The sequence below is a fragment of the Onychomys torridus genome, chromosome 19 (assembly GCF_903995425.1).
Source record: "Onychomys torridus chromosome 19, mOncTor1.1, whole genome shotgun sequence".
NCBI lineage: Eukaryota > Metazoa > Chordata > Mammalia > Rodentia > Cricetidae > Onychomys > Onychomys torridus.
This window is the reverse complement of record NC_050461.1, coordinates 42130345-42147939: the sequence shown is the minus strand read 5'-3', so window position 1 is coordinate 42147939 and position 17595 is coordinate 42130345. Positions and strand designations below refer to the sequence as shown.

The following is a 17595-nucleotide window of genomic DNA, read 5'->3' as shown; positions in this document are numbered from 1 at the left end:
GGTTTGTAGCAGTTCCTTATGCCTTGAGTGGGAGAGGAAACAAGAGCTGTTGGTCCCTTGTGGGATGACGCTGACCAGTGGAATCTCCTTCCCTATTATAAAGACAATGAGATGTAGTATTAAAGCTTAGTTGTACTTTGTGGGTCCCAGTGCCCATCCAGACTTCTAACTATGAGTACCAGTGTGCAGAACCACATTGGACTTGTCCATCCTTGTCACGTCTTCCACTCTGTTCCCCAAACTGTGTGGATGGCTGGGTTACCAGCAGACAACACTGAATATTTATTGAATGCCTGCTGTATGAGAGGAGCAACAGAATTTTCAGCAAAATCTCTGGAGGAAGCTATTTCTTTCCATAAAAAGAATGCATAAATGGCTGCATCTCACAGAAAAGCCTGCACCCTGCATGTCCTCTCTCCCTACTCAGGCACAGTAGCAGATGGGAGGAAAAGTCATTTATTACTACAGGCTGTGACAATCACTGGGAAAATTTATGCAGAAAATTAACCAATGGTTTTCAGCGGGAGGTCCAGAAATTAGCTAACAAAGATTCAGAGACCAGAGGCAACATTTCACCTCACTTATTCAAATGCTGAGGACAAATAAAATTATGATGGCATATCTTGTAACCTCTGTCCTCTGAGTTTTGACAGGCCAATTGCTAATTGGTTGTTTGGCCCAGCTCACACTCCAAGACAAATAGATTACTATTAGATCCCATTCATAATCCCTATGCCTGCATATATTTTAGTTTTATTTATTTTTCACAGAGCTGAAATCAGGTTCTGTTAACATCTAAGGAAGAAATAAAGGTGTCATGATTTGGCTCCATCCTGTGGCCTTCAAAAGCAAGAAACAAAATAGCCATCCAATTAACCCTACAATTAAGAACTGACTAAACATTTTGAAAACATGGAGAGCAATGAAATACCAACCAGGCAAGGCAATCAAATTTGGCACCAAGAAGAAGCTATGCAAATCCCTAAATCAGGTTGTTCAAGCATAGCCACTCTCCATTAACCTCTCTCGGCCCTTGTGGAACTGACATCATTTTAGATGTGGCAGTGACATTAATGAAGGGCTTGTAATGTCTCTTACACAAGATCTGCTTTCATTGCATGGCCAGAACGTCAATATGAACAATATAACAACACTGCATAAACTTAATCTGCCAACTGCTGTATTCAGTAAATATTTATCAAAGTTGGCTGTTATCTCCTACACTAGACTATATGTGAATAACTCTAAGCAAGAAATAGTTTCATCTTCATGGAGTTCAAGTTCACTGGAAGAGGACAGATGATCAAAAAGAGAGGCTTAACATCAATACAATATGGAGAGGACAATGATGATGATATGAACAGGCTGGTTAAGAGTTCTGAGACAGGCTGGCCAGAGGAGGTATTATGGCTTGAGTATAAAATATTCTTCAAAAGGCTTATGTTGTGAAGACTCGGTGCTCAGCGGGTTGTACTACTGAGAGGTCACTGAATCATGAAGGTACTTCTTTATCAACAGATTAATCCATTGATGAGTTCATACTGAAAGGGCTGTTGGAGAAAAGGTCTGGTTAGTGGAACTAGATCATAGGGTGGAGGGAGGGGAGGATACTTTGAAGGCATGTTTTGTTCCTTGTTTCTTTCTCTATCTCTGTTCCTGGCCATTATGAAGCTGAAGCTAACAGCTTTTCTCTTCCTCCTCCTCCTCCTCCTTCTCTTCCTCCTCCTCCTCTTCCTCCTCCTCCTCTTCTCTTCTTCTCCTTCTGCTTCTTCTTCTTCTCCTTCTCCTCTGCCTCCTCCTCCTCCTCCTCCTCCTCTTCTGCCTCTTCCTCCTACTACAATGTTTCAGCATTGTCCCAGACCTAAAAAACGATGTTGTCAACCAGACTGAAGCCTGTTAAATGTGAGTCCCAAACAAATCTTTCCTCCTGCAAGGCACTTCCCCATTATATTTGCCATAGCGCTGAAGAGGCAAATCAGAGTCACTGCATGGAGGGAGGTCAGAAGGCAAAGTGAAACTGGAGGTCCTCCAGTTCTGCTATTGGATTCTTACTGTCAAAGTGGTGCTATGGTCTGGATATTAAGTTTTCCAAAATATCAATGGGTTCAAAACTTACTCTCTGGCTCACAATATTTTGGAAGTTGTGAAACCTTTAAAAGTTAAAGTCTACTGGGAGGAAGTTAGGTCTATGTAAGTATGACCTGGTAGAGGTTATTGAGACCATCTTCATCTTCCTCATTCTTGCTTCCAAGTTGCCATGAAGTAAGTGTTAGCCCCACTATGCTGCTCTGTCCTACAACAGGTCCACTGAGGTGGGATCAAACAGGCATTTACAGGAACCTCAGAACATGTCTATCCTTTGATGTTTTTTCCTCCATGCATTTTGTCCCAACAATAAAAAATTGAGCAGCTCATCAAGTATGAGTGAAAACTGGATGAGGAGGAATGTATGCTTTTGGAAAGTAAATAAGAACCTTTCCCAAAAATGAAAATGAGGATAGGGTTGTCCTAGAATGAGGGGGAAAATCCCTTTAAACCAGAAGACATGATATGGAGAAAGCCACTTGCAAGCTGAGGAAAAGAAGCTAAGAAACAGTGATCTATACTGTCCTTAGGAGAAAGGATTCAGGGAAGGAGGGCCTTATCAGGAAGTACTTTAGTGAAAATTTATTGCATACAAGGTAGTGTTTTATAGACTGTAATGGAAATGTGTTGGGAAATCTATTCTGTCCAAGGACAACAAGAATAATAGCTTATCTTCCATTTTTAAGGAAGTTAATATAGTAAGCATATGGGGAAATTTGACCAAAAGAAAGGAAGTCAAGGCAGAAAAAGATAATTAGGTCATTTTATCAAAAAGGGGGAAGGAAATGTTGATGTCCAGACTGTAAGACAACATGTGCTTCACCAATTTCTCATTATGCAAGGCAAGATGAGTGACAGTGGCTACATAAGTGTGCAGTCACAGATACCCAAGACTAGAAGGGAAGGACACCAGCACAGTCTGCCAGGTCAGTGCCTATGGCCGACCATCTGTTACATCTGGGTAGTTAACAATTTCCACCCCGTATAACATTTATTCTAATCAGAAAACTTTACTCAACTCCTTGAAATGTGACAACCACTTTACCATCATGAAATATGTCATATTGTCCCTGAGAATGTTTTGTAATAAATGAGAAACTCTATAGCAGTTAGTTCAGTGTTACCCATGCAGGACGAATACTCTGAGCAATTACCTTGTTTCCATGACAACAGAATATCTGCTCATCCTTTCCTGTGAAAGCCACCAAATTGGCTCTGCTCAGTAAAACTAAGGACAACTTAGTGAAAGGGGATAAGAGGTATATACGTAGGATTGTAAATTAGAGGACAAGTTAACCAACAAACAAACTACCAATTATAATATCTATTAATTGATATATTCAAGAAATATCAAATCAGTCACATGACAAGAAATGCAATGTAAAGAATCAGAAATGAGAAGCAGACATGGTGGAAAATGATAATTAGGTTTTCTAATACCATTATTTCTTCCTGATCTCTTAGGAGGAAGCCTTGATGGAAACAAATCTTTAGGACACCTCCCACAGTGGACACCTACTTAAGCCTTAGCATCCACCCACTCTCCAGAGACTACAAATTTTGATTTTTAAATTAATTCTAGAGAAAATAAAAAAAGGAGGTCAACAGGCCTACCTTTGACATCATAAGAAACTCTGTGTGTGTATGTGTGTGTGTGTGTGTGTGTGTGTGTGTGTGTGTGTGTGTGTGTGTGAATGTATATCAGGCACTCTGAGACCCACAGCAAATACAAAAACAGGGAAGGACTTCAGAGTGAGGTTCTCAAATTGGCTTCAGGTACCTGTTAAGCTGAGCTTTGAGGTTAGAAGTCAAAGAAGATTCATTCCTCTGGGAAAGTGGATATTTTAATAGCATTGCCCTTGTTAGCACAGTTGATTCTAGGTTCTCATGGGAGTTGGCCCACAGACAGTTCGAGAAGTAGGATGGAATTTAGAGACATTTTCTTGGTAGAAAGAGTAAGAAAGGGTCTAAAGAGATATGTAGGAAAAGATGTATAGAAGTTTGAGGGAGAACAGGAGCAGAATTGTCACCCAAAATACCACATTTTGATTAATATGACTGCAATTACATCTAATTACAGGCAGTGTTTTGGAACTTGGACCACAGGCTTGAAGATAAAATTGATACTAGGGAGAAATGCCATGACTGTATAATGAAGGTCTTTAGTCTATTTTTCTCTCTAATAAATTTATCATTAACGAATCCCTAAATCAAGTGATTATACATATAAGAATTTTTCTTATTGGAAAGTAAAGTGAAACAACCATAGGGAGATTACGGGAGTAGTCCTCCAAAATGGGCAATGAAAATACACAAGGAATTATTCCAGTGTGTAAATTTCTCTGCTTTTTAAGTATTTACTTTGAAAATAATCTTGAGATAAATATTAAACATAAAGAGGAAAAGTCCTCTGGAAAGTTAAAAGACAGACATGCTTGAAACATGATCTTTTAAGTACAAGTGAATAAAAATGTATTTGATAGTGAAATCGTAAAACTCATAATGAAGTTCCACAGCTTCAGAATAACTATTCTAACTGTATTCTACCTTGATAATTAAGTATTTGTATTTCATAAATTATGTTTATATAGCTAATCAAAATTCATCAAGACATTCAGAACTGCACCTACAAAAGAAATATTCAAAGAAAAGTCTTAGATAATATTATTTATGAAATCTAAATTCTCACCATATTTGTCAGTTGGAATTTTTGTTGCTTGATTTAGCACATGTTATAAGACACCAATGTATTTGATAATTTAATAATTTAAATTGCATAATAGTTAATAAAGAATATTATAATAAATCTGTACCTCAGCTTACTCCTTTAAAATTGCTCATAAATATAACCACATGAACTAATATAGTAATATTTGTCTGAGAAAATTAATTCATTCATTTAAAAATATCTTACTACTTTCTAGCTCAAGGCATAGCACCATAAACAGAAAATATCAAATAGATACTAAGTTAATTAATGAGGAATACAAATAACTGGTTTAATCCAACTTTTGAGATTGCCATACAATTTAATATTGTGGGTAAAAACGTGGGTATTTATCTACCTTTGTAATGGTGTTCTCTCCACCCTAGACTCCCTAAGCAGGTTTTTCTTAATTTCCTGCAGTGATGGGACTCACTCTTATTCTGTTTGCCACTTGACAACATTACATGGCTTTGCCAGTCAAAACTTCCCTTGTTCTTATGGTGGAGAAAATACTACATTATTTTTATTATATCTCAGTTCTCAATGTTTACCCACTGCTAGAGGGCTTGTGGGGGGAGTAGCCTCTTCCTTAATCTAATGGTTAAGATCACAGACTACTACAAATACACAAAGAGTGAACCTACAATGTGTTATTGGATACAGTCATTGGAGTGGTATAAAACCATTTTTTTTAAAACACAGAAAACAACAGTGAAGGGCTAGGGATGTAGCTCATCCTTTGGCTAAAGGGCTTGCCTAGCATCATGTGCAAGGCTTTGAGTTTGAGCTTCAGTGCATAAGAAAACAAACACAATTAGAAAGGCATGAATAGAAACCCTGGAAATGGGGTGGGGGGGTGGGGTACAGGGAAACTAACATTCCCTAAGCAGCTGCCTTTGTTCAGGCCCAAAGTTAGGGGTTTTCACACATAATATTTCTTTTATTTCATACATCAAAATCTTTTCATAATTTTACAGCGTACGAGGCCCAGCAGGGTTTTGGAATTGCACAGGGTTGTATTGCTTGCAGGTCTCTAAGCAGACATTCTAATTCAAGTTGATATTATTTCCAGACCAGGCAGGAGGAATAGAGAACACACAAAAGGCTCTGAAGTAACATTATGCACAGGTGTGCTCGACAGATAATGATTACAGCAGTAATCTAGAACAGATCATCTGAGGGAGGAGGAAGCCCTTGTGCATAGTCATCCTGAAGACACCAAACCCTTTGCCATGGCCGACATGGCCTGATGAAATCAAACCTGGCTTGGCCAAACTTACCTGAGCCCCTCATTTTGGTGTTTACCTCCATACGTCTACCACACTGGTCAGCTTTCAGTCACCCCAGAAAGCAAACTTTCTGTAGTCTCTGTTCAAGAACACTCTCCAATCGCTTTAGTGCATACATGATGATCCTTACATTCTTCGAGTCCTCAACTTAATTATCACCTCCCCAAAGATCACTTCTGTAATTACTGGAATAGATCTCTCCCACTCCATTCCCTCAAAAGTAAGTCTATGTTGGTGATATATATTATTTTTTCCAATCCCAGAACATAATCATTTGGTTACCTTCTTCTTACTTATAAGTGTCCTAACTATCTGGAGTGCACTCATGTCAATACCCATGTTGACTTAACTTATCATAGTTTAACTGGGGTCCAGGACAATGTCTGGCACACAAAAAAAGCCAGACAGTAGATAATTATTGAATTAATTAAAGAATCAATACATGAATGACTCACCATTTTTTTCAACATTGGGTTTAGCTGACTCAATTGAAAAGAACACCACGCTATTGTTTAATATATGCGTATAAACAGTGCATTTGTGACAAAATCTCTTTAGGAGTTGCAGGTGTTCCCTCTCAGAGTTCGAGAACATATGGCTCTTCCTAAACAATAACAACAACATCCTGAGAAATTATAACCCTGTGTGAAAAATCAAGGTATTTCAGCATGAAGTGTTTCTGAGATCTTCATTACCATAGCAAGTAGTAAATTCCCATTGTTCTGCAGAAACACTTGCCTGAAGATGTGTCGTCTCTGTGTACCCTAGAGATCTGACATCGTGGGACATTTCATTGTGATAATAGAAGCTTATTTGGACAGTGTATTTGTTATGAGATGTTCCATTCTACTTTCTGAATGAGGAATGAGTGAAATAGCTTGGTAATTAAAAAGTACTAACAAAGCCAGCATGATCCTTTAAGTTCATTTATTGAGAAAATGAGCCACCTCCAGGCCTATTTCCTCACTTTTACAACAAACAATACCATCAAGGGAAGGAAAAAACAGACCTGTGAATGGCTTTGCTGATGATGGTAACCAACTGGATTACTACACTTTAGAGCTAACTCTTCATGGGGCACATAGTTTGACATAGTTGTATTTAGTGGGCAATTTCTATACCAGATACTATTGTGGGTGCAAGGCATATTAGCTCATTTAATATTCACTAAATTTCTATCAATGCCACTTTATAAAATAGAGACTTAAAACTAAGGAAAATGCAATAAGTATGGTGATGTACAATCTTGACTGACAACTTGACACACCTGGGATGTAGTTTGCCTTTACACTCACCTTTGGCTGAGGGAGTGGAACATTTTTCTGATATGTGCATTCAATATTTGAATTTCTTCTTTTGAGAAATCACTGATCAATTACTTTGTCACTCATTCATCGGATGATTTATTCTCTTGATATTTAGTTATTTCGCTTCCTATATACACTCCACATCAGTCCTCACTCTGGTACCTAGTTGGCACAGATTGTCTCATCCTGTAAGCTAGTTTTTTTTTCACTCTGTTCTTCAGAAGCTTTTAATTTTATTCAATCATATTTATGAATTCTTGCTATAATTTTCTAAAGGATTGGAGTTATTTTCAGAAATTCTTGCCTATACCTATATCTGGAAGTAGTCCCTTCATGTTTTCATTTAACAGTTTCAAAGTTTCAGGTCTTACACCAAAGTCTTTGATCTCTTTTAACCTGATTTTGGTACAGGATGAGCAAGACTTCCTGTTTTATTCTTCCATATTGGGTGTCCAGTTGTCCCAGCACTATTTGTAGAAGATGCTGTGTTTTATCTAAGATACATTTATTTCATTTTTATTATCCTTGTTGTTGTTGTTGTTGTTGTTGTTGGTGTTGGTGGTGGTGGTGGTGTGTGTGTGTGTGTGTGTGTGTGTGTGTGTATGTGTGTGTGTGTGTTGTGCATGGTATATGTCAATGTTGCATGTATGTGAGTTTGTGAATACCTATTATTCTGTACACTAGCATGTATGTATGCAGAAGCCAGGGCAGGATGCAGAGTTTCTTCCTCTGCCATTGTCTTTATTGACCTAATGCCTTGAGACAGGTCTTTTACTGAGTCAGCAGTTATCTGTTTTCAGCTAGGCTGGCTGGACAACAAGCTCTGCATTGAGGTTACAGATAACCACAGCTGCACTAGGCTTTTTAAGTGGGTGCTGGGGATTTGAACTCAGGTCTTTGTGTAAGCATTCTCACCCACTGGGCCATCTCCCTACCACCTCTCTAGCATATGTTTGGCACCTTTGTTGAAAGTCAGATGTGGGTTTATTTCTGGGTCCTCTATTTTAATTCATTCATCTGTATGTTTTGTTGTGTGGGTGCCAGTACCATACTGTTATTATTGCTGGGAATCTATAGTATAATTTAAAATCAGATGCTGTGATGGCTTCAGTATTACCTTTGCTGCTCCTGATTGCTTTGATCTTTTGTGTGTGTGTGTGTGTGTGTGTGTGTGTGTGTGTGTGTTTCCATATGAATTTTAGGACACTTCTTCTTTCCTATGGAGAATATCTTTGAGATTTTGGTGGAAATTTCACTGAACCTCTACACTGCTTTAAGTAACATATCCATTTTCACAATATTAACTCTGAGCCACACTTGTATGTGTATGTGCATACGTGTGTGGTTGTTGTACCATCTTGGTGGATTGTTGTCTTGAGTAATAATATGTAGTGATCTTTATTCTGAGCAATGATGGCTTGCAGATTTCTTTATCTGTACATGATTTTTCTTGTTTTGTGCTTCTGTTTGCTTGGGAAATTGATCTCCATGTTTTCACTTTCATTCAGAGTGTGTCTTTTCCAGTGAGTTGGAATCTTGTAGGCAACCAACAGTTGACCGTAAAATAAAATTCAATCAGCTAATTTTTCTGTTAGATGGTGAAATAAAACATTTATAATTAGGGTTTTTTTTCCAGATGGATTTCCTAATTCCTGTAGCTTTGTTGCTTGTTTTCTTGGTTGTTTCAAACGCTGTGTGTTCCTTTCTTTACCCTTTTTATATTAGAGGTTGCTGAGTTTTACATGATTGTTTCTTTTCCAGCTCTCCCTTTCTCATCAATTCATCTTATGAAATCCATTCTTTCCTGCTCTTGCATGATTGAGATTTTTTTCCTTTGTGTGTAACATTCCTTTACACACCTTCTGCAATCCTGGCTTAGTGGTCATGTCCTGCTCTAGTTTGTGCTCATGCTGAAGTATCTTTCTCTCCTACTATTTTAGAAGATCACTGTGCTGTTGTACATAGAAATCTTGATCGGAAGTTATTTACTGTCAGGGCTGGAAGTATACCATTTCTTGCTTTCTGGCTTTTGGAATTTCTGATGAGAAGTCTCATGGTGTTCTGATGATTTTGCCTTTAGGTTGGTATTGTTCTCCAGCATGTACGAATACTGATTGTTTGTTCTTTAGCCAGACTTCCACTCTACTGTGTCTTGGAGGAGTTCTTCCCTAGACTCACTTATCTGTTTCCAAATGCCTCTTGTCCTTAGATTTTCTTTTTTTAAAACTGTGATTTGGAAAAACTTCTGCTTTTATTTTTATTGAATGGCATTTCAATTTCTATGCTTTTAGTTTCTATTTCCATTTTTCTTGTCCCATGGATTTTTAGGTTTGGTCTCGTGATCACATTCCAGCAGTTCCTAAAAGTTGTGGTCACGCTTTTTTATTTTTATTTTTATTTTTATTTTTATTTTTATTTATTGATGTCTAAATGCAATAGTACATCAACTTTGAATTCCTCCCCTGATATACTTTATTCTGTTTGATCTAGCCTATGGTTAGATGATGCTTTTTTGTTGTGAGTTTTATTTGAGTTTTCCCTTTCTAACACTTAACAGGGATGGACTTCTTTCCAAATTCCAATTTCCTTCCTGAATCTCTATCCACACTGCTATTTGTTTCCTCTGTTTCAAATTTTCTTATCTAGTTCTGGGGTTGATTTGTTCACTTCATTTCCCTCCTTGTCCCCTACCCCCACCCTCTCTCCCCAGCAGATATCCTCGTGTTTTCACTTTTCCTGTATTTCTATGTTGTGATTTGCCTACCTGTTGATATGGATACCTCTTCTGGTTTTTCTTGGTAAAGGGGAAAGTACTTTTAGTGAGAGGTATGGTTTTCAGGGTTCAGTCACCAGTACCACTCGGGGAGAAGAAAAAGTGCCATGGCAACAAGGATACATGGGGGACAGTGAATGGGGCAGGTTCTTTCATGCTCCAGAGACATACCAGTTTGTACACTTTGGGGTGGCTAATATTCTTGACAAGGGTGTTTCCTGGGTATGCTAGGGAGTGGAAAAAGCAGGTTAGGGATCTCAACTGGGATGCCAGAGCCCCTGCCTTCAATTATTTCAGCATTAAATATTGCTGAAGAGATGAGGCTGTGGACACAAGCAATTAACTGGAGCTTTAGAGTTCTTAGTCCCATTAGCAGTAAGCCTTAGAGAAGTCAGATGGCTGTGAAGGCTGGACCACCTTCTGGCCCCAAACCTAAAGCTATCTGATTCTGCTACAGTTACCCTTGAGTGACAGATTCAGCTCCTATTCACCAAGATTGTTGCTACAGATCACTGTCCCCTTTCCTGTCCAAGTTGAGCCTCTTGTGACCTGAATTTCTTAGTGTGTCCGTGTCTAGCTGCTGCCGCCACTGCTGCCGCCACCACCGCTGCCATCACCACCACCACCATCCTGTCTTACAAGTATTCTGTGAGTATCTCCCAACCAGAGGCTATGGTAGATTGTCCCCAGACTCCCTGACTTGTGATTACTGCTGTGTTCAGGGCCTTGTACTATCTCTCATTTAAACACTGGACTTCTTCCAACCATGACACCTGAACATACTTCTCTGAGACATGGCAAGGAACAGAGTGGACCTCTTTTCTAATGCTGACCATTCTCTAAAGAGAAATCAGTGTATTACAAGCACTTATAATGGGACGCAAGGTTGTGAAAAGTATGGGTTTGTCCTGTAAGTCAGGCTGCCAATCCTTTTACCAGGGTTTCCTGGATTACCTTATCAACGAAGCCTTTGTTTTCCCTCCCCGATACCACCAATGAGCCAGGGTGGAGTAAAACCCTGCCTGCTTCTTCTCATTGCACCCTTCCCATTTATCTCTGCAATTCTCAGCTGTCTGATCACTTTGTTTAGGAGTTACAGGACGTTTCCAGTGATTCTCTTTGGAATATAGTAGATTTTTAGTTACTCTGACTCCTTTCATCCAATGTGTCACAGAGATTCAACTTCCATTCTCATACCTTGACCAGGAATTCTTAGTCAAATTCTGGAGAAAAGTGTTGAGAGAAAAATTTAGTGTGGAGAGACTGTGAGACAGAGTCAGAAAAAGGAAGAAATGACACACATAAATCTTATCAATTCCCTTCAACGGCTTTGATAAATCCAGCCAGTGTCAAGAAATATTACTATGAAATTACTTGAAAGAGACACAATGGGTGTGAATCTGTTGCCTGCCCTGAAAGAAGTTTCTTCTTTCATCACACAGGCAACAGGGAACAGAGGTAGAGACTCAAAGGTGTATAGGATTTCTGAGTCACATACTAGAGAACATGAAGGCAAATAGGCTTTGAGCTAAGAGAGGATGTTGAAGGATCTGTGCTCCACTTAACCAGCTGTCCCAGGGCAACACTACTGGCTCCTTCCGCCCTATGATGCACAAAGACTGACTAGGCAAAAATACCTAAGGGACCTTTTGTTTAGTAGATAAGCTCCAGAATGACAGAGGCAATGACATTGTTTAATTTGGGAACATAATGGGAAAGAAATATTAACTAGAGCAGTTTTGACTCTAAACATCTGACAATTAGGCAGACTCCAAAATAGATTCCAAGATGAACAGATTGCTCATAGAAAAAGGAATACAAATAGCTCACAAACACAGGAAAAGACAGTCACCCTTGCTAAAAATCAGAGGAATTTAAATGAAAGTTCTGCAGTGATGCCACTTTCCACGTAGTGGGTACGTGGGGACCCTCAGATGTAGTTCTTTGTAATAGTATGAGTGGTTATTACCTGCGTGGTCAATTATTTGATAATATTTATTTGAATTTAAGGTGTTTTTCAATATTTCAGGGCTTATGATTCTAAATCAATTATTCTACTTATAGGAATATTTTACAGTAACTAGTACTTGTGAAGAATAATACATAAAGATTTTCATGAAAAGATTGTATGTAATGGCCAAAAGTTCCAGTGGCTTGTAAGTGATTAAACAAAAGATGATTTAAAAAGCATGTACAGCCATTGGGGGGTGGGGAGAGAATCAAGTCCAAATTACAGCACAATATGAAAAATGCCATGCAAGGTAGAAGTAGTGTTTATAATATCCTACTAAATGTATGTACATGTGGTGGTTTGAGAAATGTCTCCAATAGGTTCCCCTGTTTAAACCATTGGTCCCAGTTGGGAGTCTTCTTTGGAACAGTTGTAGGACATTTAGGAAATGGAGCCTGATGGAGGAAGAGTTCCCCTGGTTGAGGGATTACAGAGTTGAGATCCTTGCCCCATAGCTATTTGCTTTCAGCTTCATGTTTCTCGTTGAAGATGGGATTCATTAGTTTTTGGCTCCGGCTGCCATGCCTCATCCACATTGTGGATTCCCTCTCTGAAACCATAAGACAAAATAAAGTTCTCTTCACTAAGTTACTTTTGGTCTGTATCTATCACAGCCACAAAAAGTTAGTAACATAGTATCCAAACACACACAATTATGCATTGTGTATGTGAGCATATATACTGGTCTGTGTCTATCACAGCCACAAAAAATTAGTAACATAGTATCCAAACACACACAATTATGCATTGTGTATGTGAGCATATATACAAATGTACATGTCTATATTTCATAACAAATCTCTACATGAATATGTAAGAAAGGTAAAACAAATTATCTTCTGAAAGGGAATCTGCTTACTGAAGAGAACAGTCCAAAAAAGGCTTTTGCACTCTGTATCTTTGTTGTATTTTGAATTTTGATGCCAAGTATCTATTGACTTGGTAATGAGTTTCACTTTTTTAATCAAATATGCATAGCACTATGTCCTTCTTACTTTGATTGAAGGCTATCCTTGTCACTTGAGGAAAAATAAAGGGGAAAACTAAAGATAATTTGTAAGCAAGTTTAATGATTCCTCTCAAATTTGGAGACTACAAATTTGGAGAGATGTCATCCAGGGTGACATCTGTCTTCCATCAACTTTAAGAAATCTTGCAATTAACTACAAAGAAGGTTGCCTTTTGTCCTTCATTCAAAATAAGATCAGCATTTTGAAGGGTAGAAACAGCAGAATGATGGAGTGATAAATTGAGGTTGGAGATGTGACAATATTTCAGAAGCTACATTTGGGGTCTGGCTTTATCAGCCAAAGAAAACATGTCAAAGGCACAGATGGATGAGAGAGTCCATCAGCACCTCAGGGGTTCTAAACAACCGCCTCAGTGGGGTCTGGTCAAGTCTACACTGAACAGTAAAAGGTATCTGATGAAGCAGTTCCCAAGACGAGCTATGGCCTTGGTTAAGAATGACTAACTGAAGAACAGATAAATGTCTTCTGAGGCAATGAGACAAAAGAATGTGTTGATATGTTAGTAGATACTTGTTTGACACAGGCAGAAACATCCAGAACTATTAGCAAAAGATAGAGAGCAGAGACTGGTGTAAACTAAGACCCCAAGTTTTCTTTGATGGAGAGAGTCTGATCCTAGGGATATCCTGGGGTCGGTGAAAGCTATACAATAAAATGGCACAAACTCCATTGTCTAAGATCTGACTGCAGTAACCTCTAACCTCACTCTGCTGCTTGACCTTATGTCCTACCCATTTCCTTCCTTCCTTTCTTTCTTCCTTCCTTCTTTCTTTCTTTCCTTCCTTCCTTCTTTCCTTCCTTTCTTCCTTTTACATTTGAGATTATAATATAATTTAATAATTTCTTTCTTTCCCTTCCTCTCTGAAACCTCTCCATATACTCCTCCTTGTTCTCTTCAAATCCATCCTTTCAGTCTGTATAATGTTACTCGTATGGACATTTTCAGGGCTGATCCTTTGGTATTGTATAACCAACTGGTGTGCTCTTTCCTGGAGAAGACTATTTCTCTCACTCTGAACATTCCTTAGTTGCCTGTAGTTCTTTGTGTATGGATGAGACCTGGTGACTTGCCCCTGTAGCATGTCTGTTGTTGGGTCCTTGTTCTGCTCATGTTCAGGCAGCCATGTTGGTGAGACTTTATGGGTGTAACTTTTGAGATTACCAGGAGACACAGCCTCACAACAAACTCCCTGATCCTCTGGCCATTACAATTTCTCCTACTTCTCTTTCCGTGTGATCCCTGAGCCTTAGCTGTGAAAATTGTTTTGTAGATGACTGAGCTCCACAACTCTGCATTTTGTTTGATTGTGTTTTCCCATACCAGTCTCTTTCTGGAGCACAGAAAAGTTTCTTTGATGAGGAATCCACTTATCTGTGGGTCTAAGAACAAATATTTAGAAAGTAGTTCAGGATTGTGCTGGGTTTAGTAAAGTGGTGGTTGTAGGTTTTTCTAGGATCCATGACTTCACTAGCACTAGGTAGCTGGCTAGGTTTCCAGTACCAGGCATGACTTTTCTCTTGATAAACAGGCTTTAAGTCTAACCATGGACCTGTTGGTTGTTGACAGCGAATGTGTGCCATGCCCTTAGGGTTATCCTGCCATGCTTGTCATTATAGTTCATAAGCATTACAGCTGGGTAGGACGGTTGCTTTATTCTCTCCTTTAGAAGCTTTGCATGGTGCCTTCTGGTACCATAAATGCCAGTCCTCAGGGAGAAGGTCATCTTGCAAGTTGTTTTTTTTTTTTCCTTCCTCTTTTAAACTGCTGTGTCCTCAGTGCCTGGAAGAATGACTACAAATGTTATGCAATTAATAAGTAGTTATGCGATGAGTGGAATTAGCTTTTACATGGGGATAAAAAAGTAGAAGTCTCAAGTCAGACCTCTTTCCCATGATGTGTGAATTGGAGCATAAAGCACTCTGAGTGATGCACATGTCTCTTTCTCGTGTTTCTGCAGAGAGGGAGCACTTGTCAAGTGCTAGCCCTGTACCAGTGAAGCAGATGGAAAGCCATTGAGAGCCAGCCTCTGTTCTCAAGGATTTCATCTTCTTGAGGAAGAAATGAAGACAGTACAAGACCTAAGAGAACTTCAAGTGGGAACAAAATGGAGACAAAATACTTCAAGAATCTAGAAAAATCATCTTCTTAGTTTCTAAGGGAAAGTCCAAGAGTAAGCCTGTAGGCTGAGCATGACCCCTTGGCCTCCCAGAGTGGCTTGGGAACAGTGGGCTGAATGATAGCAGTGGTAATCTTGCTTCAGGACCAATTAAGGATGCATGCTGGAAGTACATGGCCTAGGTCAGATCATCAAGCTCTTGATCTCATGAGGGAAGTCCTAGAATACTGCTTTACAGATGAGGAAACAAAGACTCAGAGAAGTCACCAAGCTAAGTGCAAAGCTGGATCTTGAAACTGGGCAGTGTGAGCCCTTAGCCCTTCATCTGAGTAGCTGAACTCTACTTGTTTCTTACTTCTGTGAGAAGAGTCCTGTGAGGAGTCTAGAACAGAGTTTAAGGGGAGGGAGATATTAAGCATGAATTTCAAAATGTCTGTAGAGGGAAGCTGTAGGGGCTTGGAGCACTCTGTTCTCAGTGTAGGACTTTTCTCTCAAGGCATTGGAGAAAACAACACAATCTGTCTCGAGTTTCAAAATAAGAACCAAGCACTGTGAAGATGAGAGGGTGTGAATGATGACCACTTGCATTTGGATGGAAAAAATGAAAAGGAGCCTTGGACTGATGTGAGGAAATTCAAGCAGAAGTAGCTCAGGTCATGATAGACAAAGATCTGAGTCATCTTTTCAGTGAGATATGGTAAGTGGTAGATAAACACTGAGAGTTATTGCAACCAATTACATTTTTATATTCACTAATGTCAAATAATCTTTATTGTCAGCAACAAAGATGAGAAATATAAATTTAAACAGTTTCCTGAGCACATGTGAAAATTAAATGTTCTCCCTTCTAGCAAGAGATTTCACCATCTATTGGTGAACTGCATTTATCAATCTCATTAAAATTACTGCAGTAAAAGATGGCATATATTTCCCCGAAACTGCTTAATGGGTTTTAAAGGTTTTATGGAGAACTTTACCTGAGTCTAGTAAAATTTCTATTAAAATTTCCTCTGTTATTTGTCCCCAGGGACCTATATTTTTATAAAGTTATTTTTTAATTGCCTCTTGGCCTATTGGAATATTTACTCACTGACATCAGCTTATTTTTCCCTGCACTCTTCTAATCTCCACTATATACAACAGTAGCATCAGGAGCATTGTCCAGGTGCCATGATGGACACAGTCCTAGAAGGCAAGAGAAGGCTTCTCATTGCCTTCATTCCCTACTAAGAACTAGAAGACATCGCAAGACTCTTGGAGACTGTTTCTCTATGCATATCTCTATAAATGAAGATCATATATTAAGCACTTGCTAACTTTCTTCCATCATGTATCCTATAATATACATGGGGAGTCTGCCATTTGAACCCTTGGAAAACTACTGAGCTGAATTAGCCACATCCATGTCTCAAGGAATTTTATGTTTAAGTATTAAACATAAAAGTTTAAGTATTAAACATTAAGTGCAACAATTCTTATTTTAAAAATTAATGCCATAACTCAAGAAACGATATTGTCTTAAAATGACCTTCACCTTAAAACAATTTAATCACATTTGGGATTGTCAATATTTGTTCTATCATCCATCTGTCTGTCTGTCTGTCTGTCTATCTGTGTATCTATTGATCAAGAGAGAGAAAGATGGCCTTGCTGTGTTTCCGAAGCTGGCCTGGAACTGTGTAACTGATGCTGGCCTCGAATTTGCTGTGTACAACTGCTCCTGGCTCTAGATAGCAATCCCTTAAACTTTCCAGAAAAAATCCTGCATCCACTGATGGACTTTGAACAGTTAGTAGCTGCTCTTCTGGTTTGCTCTAGGATGTAAAAGAAAATGCTCCCTGAGCTTTCTGCATGTCTTTGTAGTCAAGATTGAAACTATATAGTTTTCAAAAATGACAGACTCAGAAAAGAAAGGGAACAAAAACTAGACCATACCAAGAGTACCATTTTGTTTTCAGTATGATGTGGTGATATTGTATTCCTCAGTATATTGTGCACCCCAATAAACTTGTCTGAGGTCAGAGAACAGAGCAGCCACTAGATATAGAGGCCAGAAAATGGTGGCACATACACCTTTAATCCTAGCATTCTGAAGGCAGAGAGTTCAAAGCCACACTGGAAAAAAGCAGGCATAGTGACACATGCCTGTAATCTCAGGAAGTGACCGCAATAAGCAGAAAAGTATATAAGGCACGAGGACCAGGAACTAGAGCCTTGTTAAGCTTTGAGGCTTTGAGCAGCACAGTTCAGCTGAGATCCATTCAGATGAGGACAC

The 17595-nt window shown here is 38.9% G+C and overlaps 1 non-coding gene across 1 annotated transcript; it reads left to right on the top strand.

Annotated features, from left to right (window-relative positions):
- Positions 1 to 17082: 17082 nt before the first annotated feature.
- On the top strand, positions 17083 to 17205 carry LOC118570756. Its single transcript, XR_004943248.1, has one exon. It is a non-coding gene; the product is annotated as a small nucleolar RNA SNORA31 (small nucleolar RNA).
- The last annotated feature ends 390 nt before the right edge of the window (positions 17206 to 17595 follow it).